Source organism: Lissotriton vulgaris, chromosome 3_1, assembly GCF_964263255.1.
Source record: "Lissotriton vulgaris chromosome 3_1, aLisVul1.2, whole genome shotgun sequence".
Lineage (NCBI taxonomy): Eukaryota > Metazoa > Chordata > Amphibia > Caudata > Salamandridae > Lissotriton > Lissotriton vulgaris.
In genome coordinates, this window is record NC_141689.1 from 1,505,703,810 (window position 1) to 1,505,727,268 (window position 23,459).

A 23,459-nucleotide genomic window follows, 5' to 3' on the forward strand; every position below is an offset into this window, starting at 1 on the left:
TTCAGGACTCGTTAAAATCTTTAATTGTCCATGAGGTACAGGGCTATTATCAACTACAATACATGAAAGTCTTTTAGACAAAAATGTCTTTTATCATAGATAATTATTTTTATACATCTTTTGTACATTATGCCATAACCTTTTCACAACACAGAGTTTCATAATAATCCCCTTTATGTGTATGCCACCTTCTCTCATTAACACGTGTATGAAAAATGCAAAGGAAATACCGTGTGAACAATGAGATGCCCAAACACAGGAATTCAGATGTATTACTCACTTCATAGAAGTACACATGTGGACATTTCCAATTCATTCATTATTTGGAAAATACCATGTATGGAGTCGATATACAAAAATAACTCTTGTGTAAGGGAACATACTTAGCCACATAACACACACAGCATTACTTGGTATCCATTATGGCTATTAAGTGCATAGATTGGAAAGCAATATGTTTACATTCGCTTACTTTTATCCATTTGAAGGCTCATATATGGTCTATTCAGACACTATAGTATCGATGTGGTTCTTAATCCTATATTATGGAATGTTCATATGTGACCAGTTAACAATGTCCCTCCCAATTATGACCACACCAAATAAATCACTTCTAGTTGAGACCTTAAAGTACATGTAGGTTTTATAGTTTGGGTACAAGCATGTGTGACCAAGACATTGACCCTCACACTAATCACCTGAATAACTCATTCCACTACAAATGTAATGGTTAGTTCAAGGGTGTTTAATATCCAATGCATTTTTTTAAAGAACGGGTATCCCAAATAGATTGTACACTGTCACACATATTTCAATATGCTGTAATATACCCAATATATGAGTGAATTGAAATAATCCATTCCAACAAAGAAGTTTGTAGAAACATATTACACTACTAAGTATGTATATTCTACGTGCAGCTGCAAAGCAATTGTTTCATTCTAATTCAAAGTGTTATACTGTATTATATTTGCTGACAACTGGGCTAGGCCATGTTAAGCCCAGGAATTATGTCATACTGTAGGAAAGTGGGATCTCCTTTCATGGTCACCCCCACTTTTGCTGGTGTCATTATGTTTTCCTGACTAGTCTGACTGGAATCCTGCTAACCAGGACCCCCAGTCTCTGTGCTTCTTCCCAAAATGGGACACAGTGAGTACTTACGTACACTCCAGGTTGACTACTGGTGTACCCTGATAAGCCCCTAGTACATGGTACTAAGGTAGCCAGGGCATAGGTACACCAGGGGTTTCCCATGGGCTGAATCATGTATTATGCCACCCATGAGAGATCACTCAAATTGTGACTGCAGGCCTGCCATTGCAGCCTGTGTAAGCTGGTGCTAGCACCTCTTACGACAGATATGTTTCCTTATATCTGAGGTCACTGCACTTAAAGGCTACAAGTCACCCCTAAGGCAGGCCTTTCAATTCTGGAGGCAGGGTCCTTGGTTCTAAGGGTAAAGGTGCCCCTGCAAGAGTGGGTCACCCCTACAACCTTCGGAGTCTATTCTTCCCGGTTGTAAGTGCATCAGCCATTACGACATATAGATTGGCCATGCGTCATTACGCAATGACCATCTCTAAACTGGCAGTAACAAGCCCTATCATGTTTGGTATAGAACATGTTGAAATCATACCTCATACACCGTAAACGGTGTGGGAGGTATGATTCCAAGCACTGTTAAGCTTCTCCGGAGGCCCTCAGTGCTGCTGGTACCAGTCTTCTAGAACCGGGCAGCAAGCTAGGGCTGCTGCTAACCAGAGACACGATTCTGCCCCCCTGCTGCAGAGCCAAGCTCGAGCAGGGGCAGGCAGAACAATAGGAATCCTTAAAAGAGAGGTGTGACCACCTCCCAGGCAGGGTTTAGTGTATTGGGACAGGGTGGGGGCGCTTGCCATCGCCACTCAGACAGCTTGAAGGGCACATTTGGTGCCCACCTTGCATAGTCCAGTCCAAACCAGTTCAGGGAGCTGTTGGCTCCTGCTCTGGCGTGAAACTGGACAAACGACATGAGAGTATCCTCCCCACGGTCCAGCCCCTCCTCTGGGAGGGACCTCTGAATCGTCCCGACCCTTTCCTAATTGTACTTAAGGGCTTACCTGTGAATGGATCCCTATATTCGTTTATGGGATAAGATTCAGATTGAACACCACTTCAACTTTGACCGTCTGGACACTGGACTTTGCTGGACTTCATTTTGGAACCAAGACTGCAACGGGGAAGTTTCCTGCTGCTCCTGGTCTCAACATCCTGCCAGTCTTCTGCAACATCTGTGCCTGTGTTCCATACAGGTCCATCACAGGGCCTGTGGAAATCCAAGACACCGAAGGAATCTCCCTTGTAGTGAAAGAGTCACTCCCCTGCATCTGCAGGCCCACAACACAGCTGATTGGTCTGCTGTTCTCTGCTCCCATGGACTCTGAAAGGCTCAGCAACACAGGTGGTGGTTCTACAACTCCCTCAAGGCCTGCACTGCCTTCTTACCGAGTTTGAGGCCAGTATCCCTCGTCAGAACCGTTAAAACAGAACCCCTATGCACCCCTTCGACTTACGGTTGCCAAGGTTAGTTGACTATCTCCTTTAGAGATCTTCGGGCTCCAAGAAGCTCCAACCGTAATCAACTCCTGCAGCCAAGATCTTCACCTTCACTGCTTCCTCTGTACCGTGGGCCTTCTTCATTATTGAGCTGCTTGTAGTCCTCTGGCGACTCCTGTACGTTCGGCACGTGAGTCCTCTTGAATGTCTTCTTTGGCTCCAGTGGGCTCCCCTGCTAGCTTGGAGCCTACTCTGACTTACCTGCTCATGGTGAGTCACCTGGACCTAGCAGGTCCCGACACTGGACCTTTTTTGATGACTACATTGGTTGCCGCTGCCAAGGCTTGTTGGTGCCCCTGCCGGACACTGACCCCCTGGCTCTCGACATCCTATGTGGGACAGCTCATGAATGGCTCCTGGTTTTCCACAGCATCCCCTGGTCTGCACAGCTGCAATTTTAAGGGCACCGTCAACTCTTCTGCATCTATTGACATCAGTGAGCATTTGTCTTCCGTGCCTCCTGGTCACTCTTGAGTGGCATAGACTCTGTCCCCTCTGCTGCAGGTTCTTCTAAACTCGAATCCACTTTTGGGTTCCTCCAGACTCCTTCATCCTCTTCTCCAGCGGCACTTTTCCTGAAGTCCTCCATTGTGGTGTACGGCGGTTTCCGATGTCACTTTACACCTATGCATCCGGCTTCCCTGGTCTAGGTATCCTGGTTCCTGGGGTATCCATAGTTGGGGTTACTCTCCAACCTTCCATGGTCTATGGGGTTTCTTCAGGGTCCACTGGGAAGGGTTCTTCTTCTTAAAAACTGTAACCGCAACCTACCTATTCACTAACATTGAGCACGCAATCATGTTCCCCACTCTGCACACAACCTATATGGGGTTCCTGGATACTCACCTTGGGTGGTGCCTTGGGTCCCTGGCTCTTCTACTTAGTTTATATATGATGTATTAAATCCTTTGAGGGTGTGGAGCAGGTCATTGTTATTAAGTCGCCCAATTGTCAAAGAACTGCGTTTTATGATGACATATGTGACATAACGTAACGCTGTGTACATTGAATGAAACCAATTGTACCTACGTAATAGGCTTGACTAGATGAAATGGATGTAGTTGATCATAAAGCATTTTTTAAAATGTTTGTACACAATTAATACAAATAATTTAAGAACGCACTAAAGAAATTCAAGCACATGTAATTTACCCTCAAAGATCTAAATTACACTGACTTCAAGCCTGCAGCAACATCAAGACCAGCGGCGTCATGTCCAAACCCAGAACTAGCGCCCCTCCTCATGCACACCTGGAAGAAACATTCCACATCTCCAGGGGTCAAAGCACTGCAGAAGCTATGCATCACTAGGTTGGAGGAGTGAAGAATTGAAAACATGACAACACACAGAAACAGGCTGTTGAGAGCCGCTTTGACTGTAACAAGAAGTACCAACTGAAGGTGAAATTCACCGCCTACGCATTCAGAATGTGAGACAATGTTTCCAACTCACAAGAGGCTTGTCCCTTTACTCTGGTGTTCAGGGAAGATCTGAAGACACAACTTTTTAATAAGAATTGAATCCAAACTTTTTACAGCTGATACAGACCCCCTCCTCTCTGGTCTCTTACAGTGTGAGGGTACCATAGACCCTGTCGAAAAAATGGCAACATTGGCTGCCTACTCTTTGTTGGGTAGTAAAAGACAGCCATAATTGGGGTGGAGTGGGGCCCGCACTCTCCCTGTGCTACTAAAGCGTTTGCACTAAGGAAAGCTAATGACATAGAGATCAATTTTCTCTCCTAACCCCCACTAGGAATGTGATCTTGAATCATCACCCCTCACCCAGTTCTTGTACTCTGATGTATTGTGCCGGCGTCCATTGCTCTTAGAAAAATGTGTGCTACATCTTGGTTCTGTTACAGCTGACTGCTGAGAGCTGCTATGACTATAAACGAAAAGAAGTGCCAACTCAAGGTACCATCTGTGACATATTGAAGGACCTCCTTTGCCAATAAATGGATTAGACAAAAGAAGAGCCTGATGGACTATGTTTTAATGGTGGCAGAGCCCACAGATAAGTACTAAAGGTCATATGTACGATCACATTTACTGGTCGCAAACTATGCAGTTTGGTAAATAGCAGCTTTTCAGACCAGAAAATGTGATTTTGCGGTTTGTACTAAATCCATTTAGTGATCAAGTAACAGGTTACTGAATCAATAAATGGATTTAGGAACCCATATTGAATCGTTTGTTAGGGGTGTGTTAGGGCATACTTTCCAAAGGGCGATTTCCAATGGGATGTAATAATGTTTTACTACCGAAATTTGGTATTTTACTAACACGTCAAAGGAGGTGATACGTAACCCAATCGCAAATGGAAAGGAAATCCCAAGGGACCCCTTCCCATTTGTGAATATTTTAAAAAGCAATTTCAAAGAGTAGGTAGGGGAAACATCATTTACAACGAAGGCATTTCTACGCGTGACGTTTACTACGAGGCACTTACCACGTAAACGTCTTTTCCACGCGTATGCCTTCCACAACAGTCTTTACCACGCAAGTTACACTCCGGTCATCCTACGTTCTGCGTGTTACACTCCGGTCATCCGTTATGCGTGTACGTCTAAAAAGAAGTCCTTCTTTTATTTTGTTTGAAGTGTTTTCACGCTTGTTTCTTTGGTTGGTCGAAGTAAGGGATGCTGGTGAAAGGCGTGCGCTGACAGGTAAGTAAGTTGGAAAAAAATCCTTGAGTATTAATTTGTTAGTGGCTACTTCATATTTATTTGAAAAACATGAAGTATACTTTACATGAAATTACTACGCTAACTTTTAGGAAAAAACCCTGAGTATTAATTTGTAAGTGGCTACTCCACATTTATGTGAAAAACAAGTAGTATACTTTACATGAAATTACTACGCTAACTTTTAGGAGCGGGATGCTTGGGGTATAGGGGTATTGTGTTTTAATACCCAGGTATTTTTTTTCCAAGTTGGCAAAAAATCCTTGAGTATTAATTTGTATGTGGCTACTCCTTATTTATGACAAAATCAAGAAGTGTATTTAACAAGAAATTTCTACGCTAACTTTTAGGAGTGGGGTGCTTGGGGTATAGGGGTATCGGGTGGTGTAGTGTTTTAATACCCAGGTATTTTATTCGAAGTTGGAAAAAAATCCCTGAGTATTAATTTGTAAGTGTCTACTCCTTATTTATGACAAATTCAAGAAGTGTATTTAACAAGAAATTTCTACGCTAACTTTTTGGAGCGGGATGCTTGCAGTATGGGGGTATTGGGTGGGGTAGTGTTTTAATACCCGGGTATTTTTTCCTATTTGTAAAAAATACCTGCGTATTAATTTCTAAGTGGCTACTCCATATTTATTTGAAAAAGCTTTAAGTGTATTTAACAAGAAATTTCTACACTAACTTTTAGGAGCGGGATGCTTGGGGTATAGGGGTATTGGGTGGGGTAGTGTTTTAATTCCAAGGTTTTTTTTTCCTTGTTGGATAAAAATCCCTGAGTATTAATTTGTAAGTGGCTACTCCTTATTTATGTGAAAAACTTGAAGTATACTTTACATGAAATTACTACGCTAACTTTTAGGAGCGGGATGCTTGGGGTATAGGGGTATTGTGTGGGGTAGTGTTTCAATACTCATGTATTAAATCCAAATGTTTTAAAAATGTTGTACAATCAATTAACTTTATAAGCAATGGATCAATGCAAGTATTAATAACATCATGCACATTTTATATCTTTGTAAATCAAATATATAATAGAATCTAAGATTAAATATTGAATTAAGAAAATACATTAAGAACATTTTTCAGTTAAAAAATGTATTTCTTGAGTAAATATTAAAATATTTTTCAGAAAAAGGGATCATTAAATTATTAATAATGCACAACAAATATTTTTTTTAAAACAAAAACATTAGTAAATATTTTCTTAATATGATATATTAATCCTTTTAGAGTTTAGTTTAATCATTATAATAGTCCATTTTAATTTTATGGATACTTCATAGTCACTAATTGTTTCACATTTGATTCTGTACTCGGTCGTTCCTCTCAGCATGCAATGGCATGAAGACGGGGTCCGGTTAGGTTTTGTTCTTTTTTTACCAAATACATTATAACATTTGGAAGGTACATTTACTGTAAGGGAAGTTCTGTACGTTAATTTCAAATTCTGTGGTGAGTATCAATTTTTTTTTAATGAACTACACTTTGATCCCCATGCAGGTTGCCATAATATACACACTTTGGGACAATTATTTTCAGTCTAATGAACTTTGAAACATTCTTTTATTCATACCTAGCCTAACTTTGTTAATTTAAAAAAAAAAAAAAAAAAAAGAGTTTCAAATTAAAAATATTGATCCAAAATTGATGTGCCGTCAGTTTAAAAAAATATGTGCTAGTTGGTAAAATAGCAAATGTCAATTATAACTTTTGGGTGATGTGTAAAACAGGCGATCAATTCACATGTTAGAAATGTAGAATATATGCAATACTTTCAAGGTAGTCAGACGTGCCCATTAAAGGAAATTGTTGGAGTTTTGATTGAAGTCTTTCAGTCATCTCTCGGCTACGTCGTGTACTCGAGGATTTAGCATACCTGAAAGTGACTGAGCCATCCTCATTTCTTAAAAACGTTGTTCTTTTTTTAAAATTTCCAAGAAATGATAAAAGTTTGGATGACTCCTACCTATGGATTTATTAAAAGAGTTATGCCATCCTTCGATGGAATTGTTTGTTTTTGCTCCTCCCTCTAAGCAAGTTAAGTAGCAGTTCCACCACTCAATGGGGAACCTTGGCTTCCTCCTGCTACCTGACCTGCTAAGATTGCCAATCCAGGTTCCCTCAAAATAATTTAAAAGAGGTGCTAATTTCTCTTCATTTGCTATATAATAATCTGATTGTACAATGGCAGTGTAGAAGTCATCTACAAAATCAGGATGAACAAAACACAAAGCTGTTAGTTTTTTAAGCTCATATTGTAGTTTTCTGTCTGACACATAATCTTCGGCTAAGGATGTTTTCTGTATTTTTCTCCAATACGCCTGGGAAAAGTGAAAAAAACAACCTTGAATTTGGGTGTCTGGATATAGTTTACAAATAGTATTAATCATTTGTATCTCAAAATCAATTATTACTTTCCGAGGACTTTTGTTGAGAGTTTTGGTTTTTATAACTGATAAAAACTCAGTGTAAGTGGAAGATTGTCTGTCAGGCAGCAAACCAAATACTAAGGGGATAGCTGTGTGGTTAATATTTCCAGGAATAGTATAAATTTGGGTAAAAGGATGGGGGATATATTTAAATGTGCTGTCCATCATCCAAATTTCTGTATTTTCAAGAGTGGCCAAATTACGTGTTGTAGAAAAGATTAGAAGACATTTTTGAGGATTATTAGTATCATGTAAAAGGAAAGTTTCATTAGTAAAAGTCACAGTTAGTTCTGGGGGGATGTTAATATCGGAGAAAGTTTGTGGTCTTATTGCATGTGGATTGATGGCCTGTTTTGTTCTTTGAATCATGCGCCTTAAATTGGGGATTGTGGACATATTCCTGGCAACATGCATGGGGATGTTTTGTGCTACATCCCGTAAAACTGAGCCACATGGTTCATTGGGGGTGGATGCCATAAATTTTATTTGCTGTAGATTTTCCCTTCCTTCAATCTCCATTGCAGAGGCAGAGTGGTTATGCTCTGTGGACCTCTCCACTATGTCTCCCAGAGTAACCGCTCTGCCTTTGCAATGTGATGAGAAATATTCTACGCACCTCCAATGACTCCTGGGCTCAGTTAAACGCTCCTTACAGTAAATGTAGCCACCAAATTTTAATAACCTGTTACCCCTCTTAGATTGAACGTAATTTGCTCGGCGACCTGAATTATCTGTTGATGATCCTGTAAATAGAAGAGGATGATAAATGAGTTTTCATTTTTTTAAAACTACTTGTGTTTTTCTGTTCAGCAGATTTATGGAATCTAAATAGAATTACAAAAATCAAGATTTTTTCTGTTTTAGAATAGATGCAAGATTTAGTTGAAACAAATCAATAAAAACTGGATTCAGACACTTTAATACAACTGTTTTCACCCATATCCTTAACCACACATGCATTAAAACGCATGGGTGGTTACCACTATTAGCCTTTATCACGCATACATTTACTACAAGATACGTAGTAAAGGTATATGTGATAATGGAAATTTAAAAAGGGGGGTTGGGGGGGCCTCTCCCCCCCCCAAAAAAAGCCTCTTCGTTGTGATGTGAAAGCAATCCGCGTGGTAAGTGGAAATGAAAAGACACTTCCACTTCCTCGTTATGATGTGTAATGGGGGAAAGGGGTATTTATTAAAAAAATAGAGAGCTGGTGAGGGGGAGCCACAGGTATTTGGAACATTGTCTTTGGGGACATAGGTCAGCCCCTGCTGTGGGGTGTTTACTGTTCAACTACCCAAAAATGTTTTACCTGTTTTCTCCGACCCTACAGTGGCAGGGATCGGAGTTATCCTTTATCCAAAATATGCCTATATCATGCCTGCGTTTTCAATGAAAATCATTGTAAAGATTTGGTTTTTAAGGTATTTTTGTGGTAACAGTTATGCATGGTAATGGAATACGCATTGTAACTCATGCGTGGTAAAATTAAAAAAGGGGGTTTCGGGGGTTCCCCCCCCCCCCCCCCAAAAAGCTTGCAAATCAGAAAGGGGGTTGGGGGGATTTCCCCCCCAAATAAAAGGCATGTGTTGAGACAGGATGCATAGTAACGTCATACAATAAATTATAATGTGCTACACTATTGACAGTTTTAATATCTGATTAAAATAGTTAATTGTAGATTTGTTTTTCAGAAATGTTTTCGATTGTACCTGAGGCTTGCATTTCTTTGTTCTTCTGTGGTGAAGTTTTGTTTGCAATAGTATTGCTGTATGCGTTGCGTTCTTTTGTATTCTCTTTTCCAGTCTGTTAGGTTTTCCAGGTCAATATTGTAGACGTAGCTGCAATTACATGTATCAATAATAGGATTAGAATAGTTAACATAAAATTATTGGTTAATCTGCAAATTTAAAATTGTTTTTTTTAAGTTTGTTTAACTGTTTCATTATTTTCTAATATTACTATAAAAATCCTTCATTTAAAAGCAAAGGAGTAAGATGGTTGTTTTAGTAGAGGTTTAATTAAAAAGATAAGGTAAATTAAAAGGTTGTTTCATTTGTACCTGAATATTGGATGTTTTGTTCTTTCGTGCAACAGATGTTGTAAGCTGTTCTTCCTTTTTCTAGTTTATGGTTTGATGTTAATGGTTCTCTTTGCGATATCTGGTTAGAAAAACAAAGACATAGCATATTTTAAACAATTATTATTTAGACATTTTACACTTCTCTGTTGTATCTTTCTTAGTAGACTTATTAGATGTTGACAAAGATCTTCTCTGAGGTAAGTACCTAGCGGAGTAAGAATACTAAATCTAGCTCCCAGACACCGTCCAACACCTATCCTCATGTAAGTACCCGGCAGAGTATGAATAGTAAATCTGCCCCCATTCACCTACCTACTCCTTTCCAGAGGTAAGTAACTGTCGGAGTTAGAATAGTAAATCTGACGCAAAGATGCTGACAAACACCATCACAACTACCATGAGGTAAGTACCCAGCGGAGTAAGAATAGCAAATCAGGCCCCCAAACACTGACCAACACCTTCCCTTAGGTATGTAACCAGTGGTGTATGGATTGTTAATCTGGCTCTCCAACACTAACCAGCATCTTCTTTAATTTAAGTATCCTGCTGAGTCAGATTAGTAATACTTGACCCCTTGACTCAGCCTAACACTTTCTCTGGTGTAAGTTTTCAATAGTGTAAAAATTAAAAAACTTGCACTCAGAAAACAGAGTTAGATTGTTGAACCAGTATTGGTTTTAAAAATACAGAAGACAAATTAAAAGGTTCTTTCATTTATACCTGAAATTTGGATGTATTCATGCAACTGATGTTATAAGTTGATCTTGCTTTTTCCAGTTTATGTATTGACTGTAATGGAGATATCTGTTTTAAAAAACAAAGACATAGTATATTTTACAATTTAGAAATATTACATTTATTTGTTGTAACGTATTTTGAAAATGTAATATGTATTAACAAACACATTCAATAAGGTAATTATTCAGCATAATAAGAAAAGTTAATCTGGCTCCCAAACCTTGTACAACACCTACCCTGAGGTAAGTACACAGCGGGGTAAGAATAGTAAATCTGTCTACAAAACAATGACCATCATATTCCCTGAGCTAAGTACCAGTCTGATTAAGAATGAAATATTTTGCCAATAAACAATGGCCAAACATCTTTCCTGCAGAAAATTAGTTTATACCTTAATTTTTTTTTTAACTGCTTCTCTATCCGATTCAGGAAAGGGAAATGTTTGTGGGCTGGTGAGTGCCCCAGTGCAGATTATGTTTAGTTTTGGGAATGGTGATAAGTTTGTGGGGTAGCAAGTGCCCCAGTGCGGTGTATTTAGGGAGGTTAGTGCCCTATGGTGGTGAGTTTTGGAGTGGTGAGTACCCCGTGCAGTTTGTTTAGGGTGGTGAGTGCCCCAGTGCGGTGTATTTTGGGTGGTTAGTGCCCTACGGTGGAGAGTTTTGGGGTGGTGAGTACCCCATGCAGCAGCTTGTTTTAGGGTGGTGAGTGCCCTATGCTGGTGAGTTTTTGGGGTGGTGAGTATCCCGTGGAGTTTGTTTTAGGGGAGTTAGTGCCCCAGTGCAGTGTATTTAGGGTGGTTAGTGCCCTATGGTGGTGAGTACCTTGTGCAGTTTGTTTTAGGGTGGTGAGTGTTCTATGCTGGTGTGTTTTTGGGGTGGTGAGTATCCCGAGTATCCCGTGCAGTTTGTTTTAGGGAAGTAAGTGCCCCAGTGCGATGTATTTCGGGTGGTTAGTGCCCTACGGTGGTGAGTTTTGGGGTAGTGAGTACGAGGCAGGCACAAAACTGCTTCCCTCATGGATGCGTAAGCAATCTGTAAAGGGTGATTCACAGTGTGACAAACAGTCTGTGATTGAGAAGTGTTTTTATCAAATTGGAGGTAATTGAGTTAGCTAAGTACCAGTCTGATTAAGAATGAAATATTTAGCCAATAGACAATTGTCAAACATCTTTCCTGCAGAAAATTAGTTCATACCTTACGTTTTTTTTTTTTAAACGGCTTCTCTATCCGATTCAGTATAAAGTAAAATAATTATATATTTTAAATTTCAAAACCCATGCATTTTTATATTCAGTGGAAATATTACAAAAAGACTGAATTTTAAAAACACAAGTATTTTAATATCAAAATATCGACTAGTTACTTTATTTATGTTCTTTGCTCTCTACTCATCAAATTAACAATAATGTATTAGTTACTTTTCAATTTGAGTTAATTCTAGTCATATATCATCTTTCACGGACATTATGTAAAAACTGTTTGGCATACATTGTTTTTTGCAAACATGGTTTGTGTGACATTTTGACAAAATCAATCTAAAAACAAGGGAATACATATTTTCCTTACTTTTGCGATATTTTTTTCAGTTGGAAGCAATTGTCACTCTCCTCAGATAAGTTCTGTTATGATAAAATTAAAATACATTTTGTAAAATCTTTTACCAGATTTACTATTCCTTTATATTATTTAATGTGTGTTAACATGTGTACTTACTTTGGTCAGTAGATGGCAGTTACGGTCTAAAATTGAGCCTTCTTTCTCCAGTTGCTCACAACAATGTTTACTCTCTAGTTAGCGGCGAACCACTGATAAGAAAATGGTGGACAGCTCTTTATATATGTTAATTGAGTGACAACTGTAATTTGAAATAAAATATATGTTTTAATCTGCTTTAAAAACGGGTTCAAATGGTGACTAAAAGTGTATTTTAAAATGCTTTTTTGTAACTAACAATTGACCTTCTTCGTCGAATTTTTCTTCCATCTTGCTTGGGGACACGTTTTTTGAGAGTCAGTGAAAGTGACAAAAGACAAACGCTGTCACTACGCAACACATATTTTTTTAACCTATTAGTATCATTGTGTTTATTTCAGTGTCATTTGTGCTTGATGGACGTTGGTTGCTTCATCACGTTATATGCGTGGTACAATCCTTCGTTGTAAATTTCAGCGTGGTAAAACCTCTTGCGTAGTAAAATTTGCGTAGTAAAGCCATGCGTTGTATTTGTAAGCGTGGTATAATCATATATTCGTAGGTAGTGGTCCCGTGGACCTCTGCCTAGATTAAAAAAAGTTAGTAAAACTTTTAAGAAAATGGGCCGCATTAAATTTTTGAAAAAATTATTGCGTTATTTAACAGCAATCAAAGGTATGGTAGTCCTCTGACCTGTGATGGCAGTGAATCGTAGTGGATAGCACTATGTGATGTACCTCATTAATGTTCACGTGGCAGGTCGAATTGTGACCACTGCAATTCTGTATTTAGTGAACAGACCTATCAGTGCATGGGTCGATTTGCTAAATATCATTTGATACGTTAAAAGTCAGTGCGCAAATTGCGACTACCTTTAGCTAATTCAATGTTCGTACATCTGGCCCAAAGACTGTTTTAGGGTCTCGCAGAGATAATGAAAGTTTTGATAGGAAGGTTGAACTGATGACACAATGTATGTTTGAAAATCAACAGTAAAAAAGGGCTAGTATACTATAAAACAAGGCCATAAACCTGTCAGACCAGTCCATGGCGCACTGCCTGATAGCCCTATAGGTTTGTCTGACCATGACCAGTAGGACATGAAGTGATTATTACATTTGCTTCACTGTTTCTAGGATGTGATGTTGCAAATTTCTCAGTTCTGGAAAGACAATCGTTTGTGTGTTGCTTGGCAATTCAGCATTTCAGTTTAACTTGTCCGGCATACCGTTTGTGGTAAGCTCTGCCCACAAGTGCTTGGTGCATTTATTCATGGCCAAGGCCCCAGTTATGAAGAAATAAGGGGCCTGTGAGGGAAAATAATGTGAACGAATGAATGAAACTTTTATGTTGGTGGGGACTCAACAGGTATTACCCATGCTATTTTATAAAAATATAGAATACTAGCAGCCCGTCCCGACGTTGTCCGGGTATGAATTGCTGCCGGCCAGTAGTATATTGTTTTGTAGGATTTCGGTTTGATAGCATTTCTTATCTGTGACAGGCCTGTGAAACGCTCCGATTCACAGTGCACTGCTGATGCACTTAAGAGTGCGCGTTCAGTAGTGTGTGAACTCGAGTTTCCGTACTTTATTTTTCCTTGCAATATTATATAGCGCGAACTCGACAACATGGCATGAGCACAATTTACATTACAGAAGAACATATTCATTGGTGGTAGGCACGGGTAGACAAAGCGATTTGCCTGGAATCACAGGATGTTGAGCTGATGCCGAGATTCGAACATAGTTTCCCAGCTCTAAAGTTCGCAATTCTAGAACTTGTGGCGGGAGGTGTGTCTATAAGTGTATGTCGGTGCTGGCCATCAATGAGAGAGACCTGTGCAGTTTTCAAATCAGTGGTGAAAAAAAAATGAGTATGTTGCTGGAGATGTGGGCCGCCGTGCCACCAATATACTTACCGGGGGAGGGTAAACACCCATTATTCCGCAACTTTCTTTCTGCATACCATCACTCCGCATACTTTCATTACGAAAGTACCAAGACTCCGCAATGCCATTATAACGCATGGCATTACATTTTATATGCTTTACCACGCATGCATGAATGGTAAAAGCATGTTTTTTTAAAATGTTTGGATAAGGTAAGTATGGGTATAGGGGTATATATTTTGGGGTACTGAGGTATATGTTTTGGGGTGTTTGGGTATTTTAAGGGTTCAGATATAGTTTTGGGATTATGGATTAAAGGGGTAGTTTTAGGGTTTAGGGATAGGTATGGGTTTTGGGGTACAGGGGTATGTAGGAAGGTGGATATCTGACTATGGTTACCCCCAAACTTTTTGCCTGGTGTTTAGCTAGTTTTTGACATAGTTGGCCTGGGATCCTGCTATTCAGGGGCCCAGGCTGATTGCTCTCTCCTTAAAATTGACTCCATGTACCCTAGGTGCATTAAGAATTGGAACTGGTTCACCTTATTGGCCCCTGTAACAGTGTACCCTAGGTACCCAGGGCATAGGTGTTACCAAGGCCTACCAGGGGCTGCAGCATGTATTGTGCCACCCCTGGCCTGGCCTCCATATTTGACACAACTGGCTGATCACTCAGCTGGGGTAAGTTGGTGTAATCACCTCTTACTTAGATATAGTATCCCTATATCTAACCTTAAACTGGACACATATGTTCCTATCAGCCACTCCTATGGAAGGCCTCATCAATCCTGGAGGCAGAGAGCTTGGAAATATGTGAGATGGTGCTCTAGCATGAGCTGAGCCTGTCTGCAGCTGTCGGGAACCACTCCCTAAGCTGTTCCGGGATATTGCCATACCATATACACTTAAGTGCATTATAATCCTCGCGGTTATATGCTATCTTTGGTTTGGCTTTATCAAAACATGCACTGTGGTACAAGCACGAAATAACCTGGAGAAAGCTAAACAAAGGTATAAGGTACAGGCAGATAAGCATCGCAGGTCATGTCCAGAGTACAACAGGGGGGATTGGGTGTGGTTGTCAACTCGGAACATCCGATTTCGCAAGTACAGTGTTTTCAACCCTAGGTTCATTGGTCCTTACAAAGTGATCAGGCACATAAACCCTGTAGCTGTGAAATTGCATCTTCCAGGTCATTTCAGGATACATCCGGTGTTTCATGTGTCTCTTCTGAAGCCTGCAAAATGTCCTGGCAGTAAGCCCCCGTTGCCTGTGAGAGTGCAACAAGACGTGGAATATGAAGTGAGGAGTATTTTGGATGCAAGGAGAGTGCGTGGCAAACTTCAATATTTGGTATCCTGGAAAGGGTATGGGCCGGAGGAGGACTCTTGGGAGCCTGTTGCGGCTGTGCATGCTCCCAGACTTGTGCGGAAGTTCCACCTTCTGCATCCTGGCAAGCCTGGTGGCAGTCAGTGAGTTTCGGAAGGGGGGTGTTCTGTCAGGATTCCCGGCTGCTGGCTGTAGGAGAGTAGGGTCTGCTATCCTATGGTCACCCAAAATTTTTGCTTTTTGCTTCACTGGTTTATGACTTAATGTGGCTGTGGGCCTGCTAATCAGACCCACAGCCTGCTGTTCTCTCTCTAAATTACTGCCAATGCACTCTAGGTGCATTATGAATTGGATACTGGTTCACCTTATTGGCCCCTGTTACAGCGTACCCTAGGTACCCAGGGCATAGGTGTTACCAAGGCCTACCAGGGGCTGGAGCATGTATTGTGCCACCCCTGGCCTGGCCTCCATATTTGACACAACTGGCTGATCACTCAGCTGGGGTAAGTTGGTGTAATCACCTCTTACTTAGGTATAGTATCCCTATATCTAACCCTAAAACTGTACACATATGTTCCTATCAGCCACTCCTATGGAAAGCCTCATCAATCCTGGAGGCAGAGTGCTTGGAAATATGTGAGATGGTGCTCTAGCATGAGCTGAGCCTGTCTGCAGCTGTCGGGAACCACTCCCTAAACTGTTCCGGGATATTGCCATACCATATACTCTTAAGTGCATTATAATCCTCGCGGTTATATGCTATCTTTGGTTTGGCTTTATCAAAACATGTCGAGTAAGGTGTCATACGAATTGGAATACTATCCCCTTGACAGTTCTGTCGACGGGGATAGCATTCCACCCTTCTAGAGGGACACGACATGTGTGTAGCCTTAACCCCGGTTAAAGTTAACCAGAGCCTCAGCATCACAAAATGGATGCTGCCACCACAGACACAAGTCTGACCTTCTGCTGCTGAGAGTCCTTCCAGCGAGGGAGGCTTGGACAAAGGGTTTCCTGCCTTGGGAGGTGCGAGCACCACCCCAGACAGGGTTTTGTGTATTGGGTAGGACAGGGCTGAATAGATTGAGACATGCCCGGGGCACACAAGGTGTCCCCGTGCATAAGCCAGTCCAAACCGGTCCTGGGACTTTCCAGACCCAGGCCTGGCGAGGAGCTGGACAAAGGAAAGGGGGTGTAACCGCCCCCCTTCCTGGTCCCACCCAGAGGAGGGACCTAGTAGGTGATCCACCCCTCAGATTGGGAATAAGAGTGGGAGCAGTGCCATTGCACAGCAGATCATCCTGAATCAACTTTACACGAAGAAGACAACTGGACTTCGACATTCTGCTGCACAGAAGACTGAAGAGAATCTCCCTTGTGGCCTAGGAGTGGCCACCCTGTGAACACAGGTACCAACCAGCGAATCGACATCTGCTTTGCCGCCGCCTCCCGCCAAAGCCCGAGCCCAGAGCCTGACAAGACCCAGACTCCCAGACTTCTCACAGCCCGATCCACAGTCCCTGCAAAGAAGGGACCCGTGGAGGCACCGAGAGACGTGGGACTGGACGTCTTGGAAGACACCCGAAGAGCTGACTGCGCAGCATCAGAGGCATCCTCGATGTTGTGCTTTGGGGACTGAGAACCCCCACCACCGAGCAGCCCTTGCACCGAAGATCAGCCCCCCCAGCATCTCCACGATCTGCGTGGGGCCCTTTTGCATTGTGCCACTCGACGCGCCATCCCGGCCACTAGCCACGTGGTCAGCGGCCATCTTGGCGATGAAACCGAAGAACTACACTGAGGGTCTGGTTGCTCCAGACTTGCGCCAGCTCCTGTAAAAAGGAGCACCCGCTCTGACCTTGCTGGTCCGAGTATTAAGCCTTTTTTGACTCCTGCATGGCTTGCATTAGCCAAGGCTTGTTTGCTCCGATCAAGTTGCCAACACCGCCAACAGCGAGAAGCCTGCGTGGGACAGCTCGTGACCGACCCCTGGACGTCCTTGACCCCCGGTGTCCACGTGGCTGCAGAGAGAAGCTACACCTCAACGCCTGTTTGCACCCGACATCGCCTGGTTCCAATCTGGGTCCATGGTAGTCACTGGCTAGTGACTTCCTCTGCTTTCAGGTCTTCACACCTTCAGATCCACCCTTGGATCCACCGGAACTCTTCACATCGAGCCGCCTGCAGCATCTTCACCTCCAAGCACCATCGACCAGCGTGACGAAACCCGACACTACTTCGACCCTGTGCACCCGCTTCCTGTGGGTGAGGTAACTCAGCTCCGCCGGTGTTCCTACACTGGTACACACCTCTAGGGCCTGTGTCTTAAGTTTCAGCTTTCTAGGTCACTCGGAAGGTTTCGAACTAACTAACTTTGTACTTTTTACGCACCATAGACTTTGCATTGGTGAGTGCGTGCACTTTAAACACTGCACCCAAGTCCCGCGGGCCTTTCCCGACTTAGTCACTGCTAGTCTCGAATAGCTCCAGCGATTCCCAAGGCCCTAGGCCTGTTTCCTTTCCAATTGGTATCTCTTATACCACTTTCTTAGTATATGGTTTAGGTGGCCCCTAGGGCTCATCCATATTGTGCAACTTTTGTGTATTTAAACTGTCTTGTTTTTAACGCTTGTGCTTCTGTGCTCATAAAGAGTCCAGGGGATACTTTTAGTTAATAAATCAATATATATTTTCAATATATATCTGTGTGGTGTCCTTTCATTTGGTATTCAAGGGGGTTGTGTATGGTAATACAGCTGGCTTCACATGCCTTTCAGAGTTTAGCCTAAGACTGCTTTGTCCACGTTACCACTAGGATAACTGGTCTATAAGGTTGACTTACAACCAATCATCATAAGGGTTGCTTGGCATGGTACAAAGTGATCACTAGAATTAGTGAGCATTATATACCAGGCCAACTTCTCACAGGGTATTTTTTTTTTCAAAACCAAGTTTATTGAGCATAGGAGTATCAAGAATGTGGCATCTCCACACACCAAGATCACCACAACAGTATCAATGTAACGATGACATAGACAGTAAAGGATGAAGCAAAAGCCAAATAAGCTCAGTTTTTGAAATGCCCCAGCAGCCTACTCTACCCCCCAACTACACCCCCCCCGTGCCCAACACTCCTCCCCACCACACGTGTACAAAAAGAGCAACAAAAAAGGAAATGCACAAAAAATAAGCAGGTATAGCGCAACCAGGGCTTTGCCGCTTCAGGCCAGAAGTGTCACTGTGATCAAATGTCCTCCTCCTGCTCCGCCGGGGGGTCCAAGGACAGGCCACGGTAGTCGGCCCACCGCTTCCAGATCTTGAAATGTTTGCGTGGGCAGCCCCGCGCCTCAAAGACCGGCTTCTCTAGGCCCATGAAATAATCTAGCCCAGCCTTCCATGCAGACAGGGGGGGGGGCCCTCACAGATTTCCATGCCCGAGCCAGGTCTCGTTTGGCCACAACCAGCCCCAGGAGCAACAGGTGACGCTTATATATGTTGCCCCCAACCCCTTCCATAATATGCAGCAGGCCCAGCCGGTGGGTACGAGGAAGATCCCAACCCAGGACCTCAGCCAGGCAACTCCACACGCCTCTCCAGAATCCAGTCAGGCGACCACACGACCACACCGTATGCACCAGGGAGCCAGGCACTTCCCCACAGCGCAGGCATTCCGGTGACGCAATCAAGCCAGCCTTCCACAGACGCTCACGCGTATAATAAGCACGGTGTAAGTATTTGAATTGGATCAGGCGGAGCCGAACCGCAACGGCGGTGCCGCGCGGGGATTCCAGCGCCTCCCTCCAATCATCCTCATCAAGGGCGCCCACGTCCACCTCCCACGCCTCCCGAAGGGAGCGGAGAGTGGAGGAGCAGTGGATAACAAGTGTCTGATAAATCCTAGAGACTTTCTTGTCTCCCAAGTCTCCCATAAACACTTTTGCCTCAATCGGGCTGAACTCCGGCAGGGAGTCGAGGCCGGCCACGCTCGGGGCGAGGGCATGCCGCAGCTGGAGGTAGCGGAAGAACTGGGACTGAGGCATCTGGAACTCCGCGCGGAGTTCCTCGAAGGACTTGAGGGTGGTGCCGGACATGACCTGGCCCAGTTGTGTAACTCCAATAGCCTCCCAGCCCTCAAACCCGGCCAGGGCCGCCAGTTCCGGAAGCAGGCCATTGTGCCACAGCGGCGTTTCAGCTGTTAATTTGCCCCACCAACCCATGCGGCGCAGGGATTGCCGCCACACCGTAAATACCACTTTAGTGACCGACGGCAATCCACGGCGTATGCGAGCCGAACTCACAGGGTATTTTTTTTTTTTTTTTTAGGGTTCAGGGCTAGGTTTGGGTTTTGGGGTATTGGGGTATTTTTAGGGTTCAGGGGTAGGTTTGGGTTTTGGGGGACAGGGGTATTTTTAGGGTTCAGGGGTAGGTTTGGGTTTTGGGGTACAGGGGTATTTTAAGGGTTCAGGGCTATGTTTGGGTTTTGGGGTACAGGGGAATTTTTAGGCGTTAGGGCTAGATTTGGGTTTTGGGGTACAGGGTTTTTTTGGGTTTCAGTGGTAGGTTTGGGTTTTGGGGTACAGGGTTATTTTTATGGTTCAGGGCTAGGTTTGGGTTTTGGGGTAAGGGGTATTTTTAGGGTTCAGGGGTAGGTTTGGGGTAGAGGGGTATTTTACGGGTTCAGGGCTAGGTTTGGGTTTTGGGGTACTGGGGTATTGTAGGGTTCAGGGGTAGGTTTGGGTTTTGGGGTACAGGGGTATTTTTAGGGTTCAGGGGGACGTTTGGGTTTTGAGGTACAGGGGTAATTATAGGGTTCAGGGCTAGGTTTGGTTTTTGGGTTACAGGGGTATTTTACAGGTTCAGGGCTAGGTTTGGGTTTTGAGGTACAGGGGTATTTTTAGGGTTTAGGGATAGGTTTGGGTTTTGGGGTACAGGGTATATTTATAGGGTTAAGATGGGTTAGTGTTTAAGTTTGTTGGGGTATTTTAAGGAGTAAGGGTGGGTTATGATTATGGGATGCAGGGGTATTTAAAGGGAGCAGGGTGGACACCCGGAGCTGGAATGTACAGAACCTGGGAAGGAAAAACAATGAAATATTGGGCACAACGCTCGCTTTTTTTTCCGTAATCCCGCACCCGCACACGCCCCCAGCACACGCCTACAGCACACGATATGAGACATGGCATGAAGGAAGGAACATACCACACGACCCCAGCGTTTGTCAGGCCCCCAGCACACGCCCACAGCACAACGCAGACACGCCCACAAAGGACTACTTTGCTGGCACGGTTCTTTTACCTTTTAAATGTATATGGTGGGCGTCTGCATAGCCAATGTCCTTCTGCTGTAACTGCCCTTTCCAATGCTGTTTTGGGTGTTGTGATTGGTGCTGTGGTTCCTGAGATTACCCGCCTCAAAGTTCTGATAGATACATCTGCCGTGTGGATTCCTCACCTTGTGAATATCCCCCTTGCGTCAGCAACATTCGGAAAATTCTTCGTAGCACGCCGGCGTGGACAACGTCATAGGAGCACGGCTTCGCGCGCGACTCCGTCTGACGTCACCGACTCCACATAAGGCCCACGTCGGCGTGATGACGTCAGTTCCCTTTTTTCCGTGTCGTCGACGCTAACGGTTTCTGGGATCTTCTGCGATACTTTTGTATCTTTTCGCTGTTTAGCTGTTATTGTTTCTCTGTTGGATTTCGCTTCATCGCCGAAGATGTCGTCGAGGAAGACAGGTTTCAAACAATGTGGTTCCTGCTCCCGGATGATGTCGATTACCGATCCGCATCCCGACTGTCTGTGGTGTCTTGGTTCGGGACACGATGTCAAAAACTGTCGTTCCTGTGACAAGATGAACCCCAAAGCCTTGCGAGAGCGGGAGGCGAAGCTTCTGCTTGCTAAGGTGAAGGAAAGGGAAGCCGGAAGGTCTTTGAGGTCAGTGTCCAGGCGCTCGAAGTCGAGACAACGGTCGCGGTCGAAGTCAAGGTCGGCTTCGAGGGCGAAGTCGAGGTCGGCTTCGAGGGCCAAGTCGAGGTCGAGAGAGAGATCAAGGTCCAGAGGGAGGTCGAGGTCCGGTTCCAAGTCGGCCTCGGGCCATGCTTCGGGCTCCTCGAGAAACAAGCATAAGAGGAGTAAACATCACTCCAGACACCACTCTGGCAAGGAGTCTTCGGATTCGAGGAAGAAGTCTCGAAAACATCACAAGGACTTCGTGTCTCCTTCTCCAGCTCAATCTCACGTTGGTTCTCCAGTTCATGAGCCGGAACAGGATCTGGAGTCGCACCATTCATCGGTGCATGAAGAAGAGGTTCCTCGAGCACCGACTCCGGTTGTGGAGCCTGAAGAACAAGAGGGCCAGGGTGCGCCTTTGCCGGATCAGCCTCCTTCGGAGCGGCCGTTGGGTTCGTACCCACCCTTTCCAGGTCCAGGTCAGGATCCCTCGCAGTTTTTAAACGCCATGTTTGGTGTTTACTCGAGGGCGATGTACCCCGCTGGTGCGCCTATGGGTCCTATGGGTCCTTTGTCTTTCAATTTGGGTGTGCCCCAGGCTTATGCCCCGGCCCCCTTTATGCCGTTTATGCCGACGCCTTGCACTCCTTGGCTCGGTACGGCGCCGCCGAGGTCGTCGACTTCGCATGCGGCTTCGCCGACTCCGGATCGGCCTCGAGTGGATTTGGATCGTGGTACTTCCCGTCCTCCGGCTCCTCGCTCGACGTCGGCTCCAGCGCCGTCGGAGTCGTTACCGGATCTATCGACTTCGGTCCGTATGGAGTGGTCGAGGCGCAGGGCACAACGCCTCTTGGAGGAGAAGGAGTTTATGGACTCCGAGGTTGAGGAAGGAGAGTTGCAAGAGGGGGATTGTTTTGAAGACCTTCAGGATGCAAGTGGCTTGGAACTTTCTCCTGAATGGGGTTTGCCAACCGTTTCTGACGCTCCATCTAAGGACTTGGCACCCTATCATGTCGTCATAAAGAAGGCTGCAGAGTTGCTAGGCTTGACTTTGCCCACAGTTGAATACAAGCCCAACATCCTTAAGGAAGTATTGCATTCGCCTTCTTCAATTGTGGAGCCTACGCTTCCTTTTACGGATGCATTAACTGAACCAATAAAGGAGGTCTGGAAGAGGCCTTTATCTGCTCCTGCGGTTTCCAGGTCAGTGGCAAGGCGTTACAGGGTGGCTCCTGATGACCCTGAATTTCTTTCCTCGCATCCTGCACCGGAGAGTCTGGTAGTGCAGGCCGCCTGTTCCAGCAGGGCTGCGGGTTCTTTCCCTCAGGTGCCAGCAGACAAGGACTCGAAAAAGTTGGACCAGTCTGCCAAAAAGATTTTCTCCTCGGGTAGCATGGCCTTGAAGTCCACCAATGCTACTTGCCTCTTGGGGAGATACGTTCACACGTTGATGGACTCTGTTAAACAGCTTTCTTCTAAGCTTCCAGAGGACGATAAGAAGAACTTTAACGAGGTGGTCGCTGATACTCAGGCTGCAGCTCGTATGGTTATACAGAGTGGTATGGACACGGTGGACTCTGTTGCCAGAATTATGGGCTCTACTGTTGCTACAAGAAGGGCCGCCTGGCTTAAGTCCTCCGATTTTTCAAGCGCCTCACGATTCTCGCCTTCAGGGTTTTCTGGAGGCACTCGGACTTACTGATGTGTGGAGACGGCACCACCCGACGACGCAAAACTACACATTCCACTCGGGGCGCATAACAGCCTATCTAAATGGACTACTTCCTGGCCTCAGCGGATAGTCTTAAGAACATTGATGGTATAGAAATCAGACCTAGGGGCATCTCCGACCATTCGCCGGTACTGCTGACTTATTCATATCACCACAAGACTCGGAGGCGTATATACCCCATTTACCCTGGCTATTTACAGGTCCCAAAGATCAAAAAAGCGGTTGTTACAGCGACAAAACACTACTTCAGAGAAAACGCTATGTCGGTTAGCTCGCCGGCTACCTTGTAGGAGGCCTACAAAGCTATCATTAGAGGGCAGGCCATAG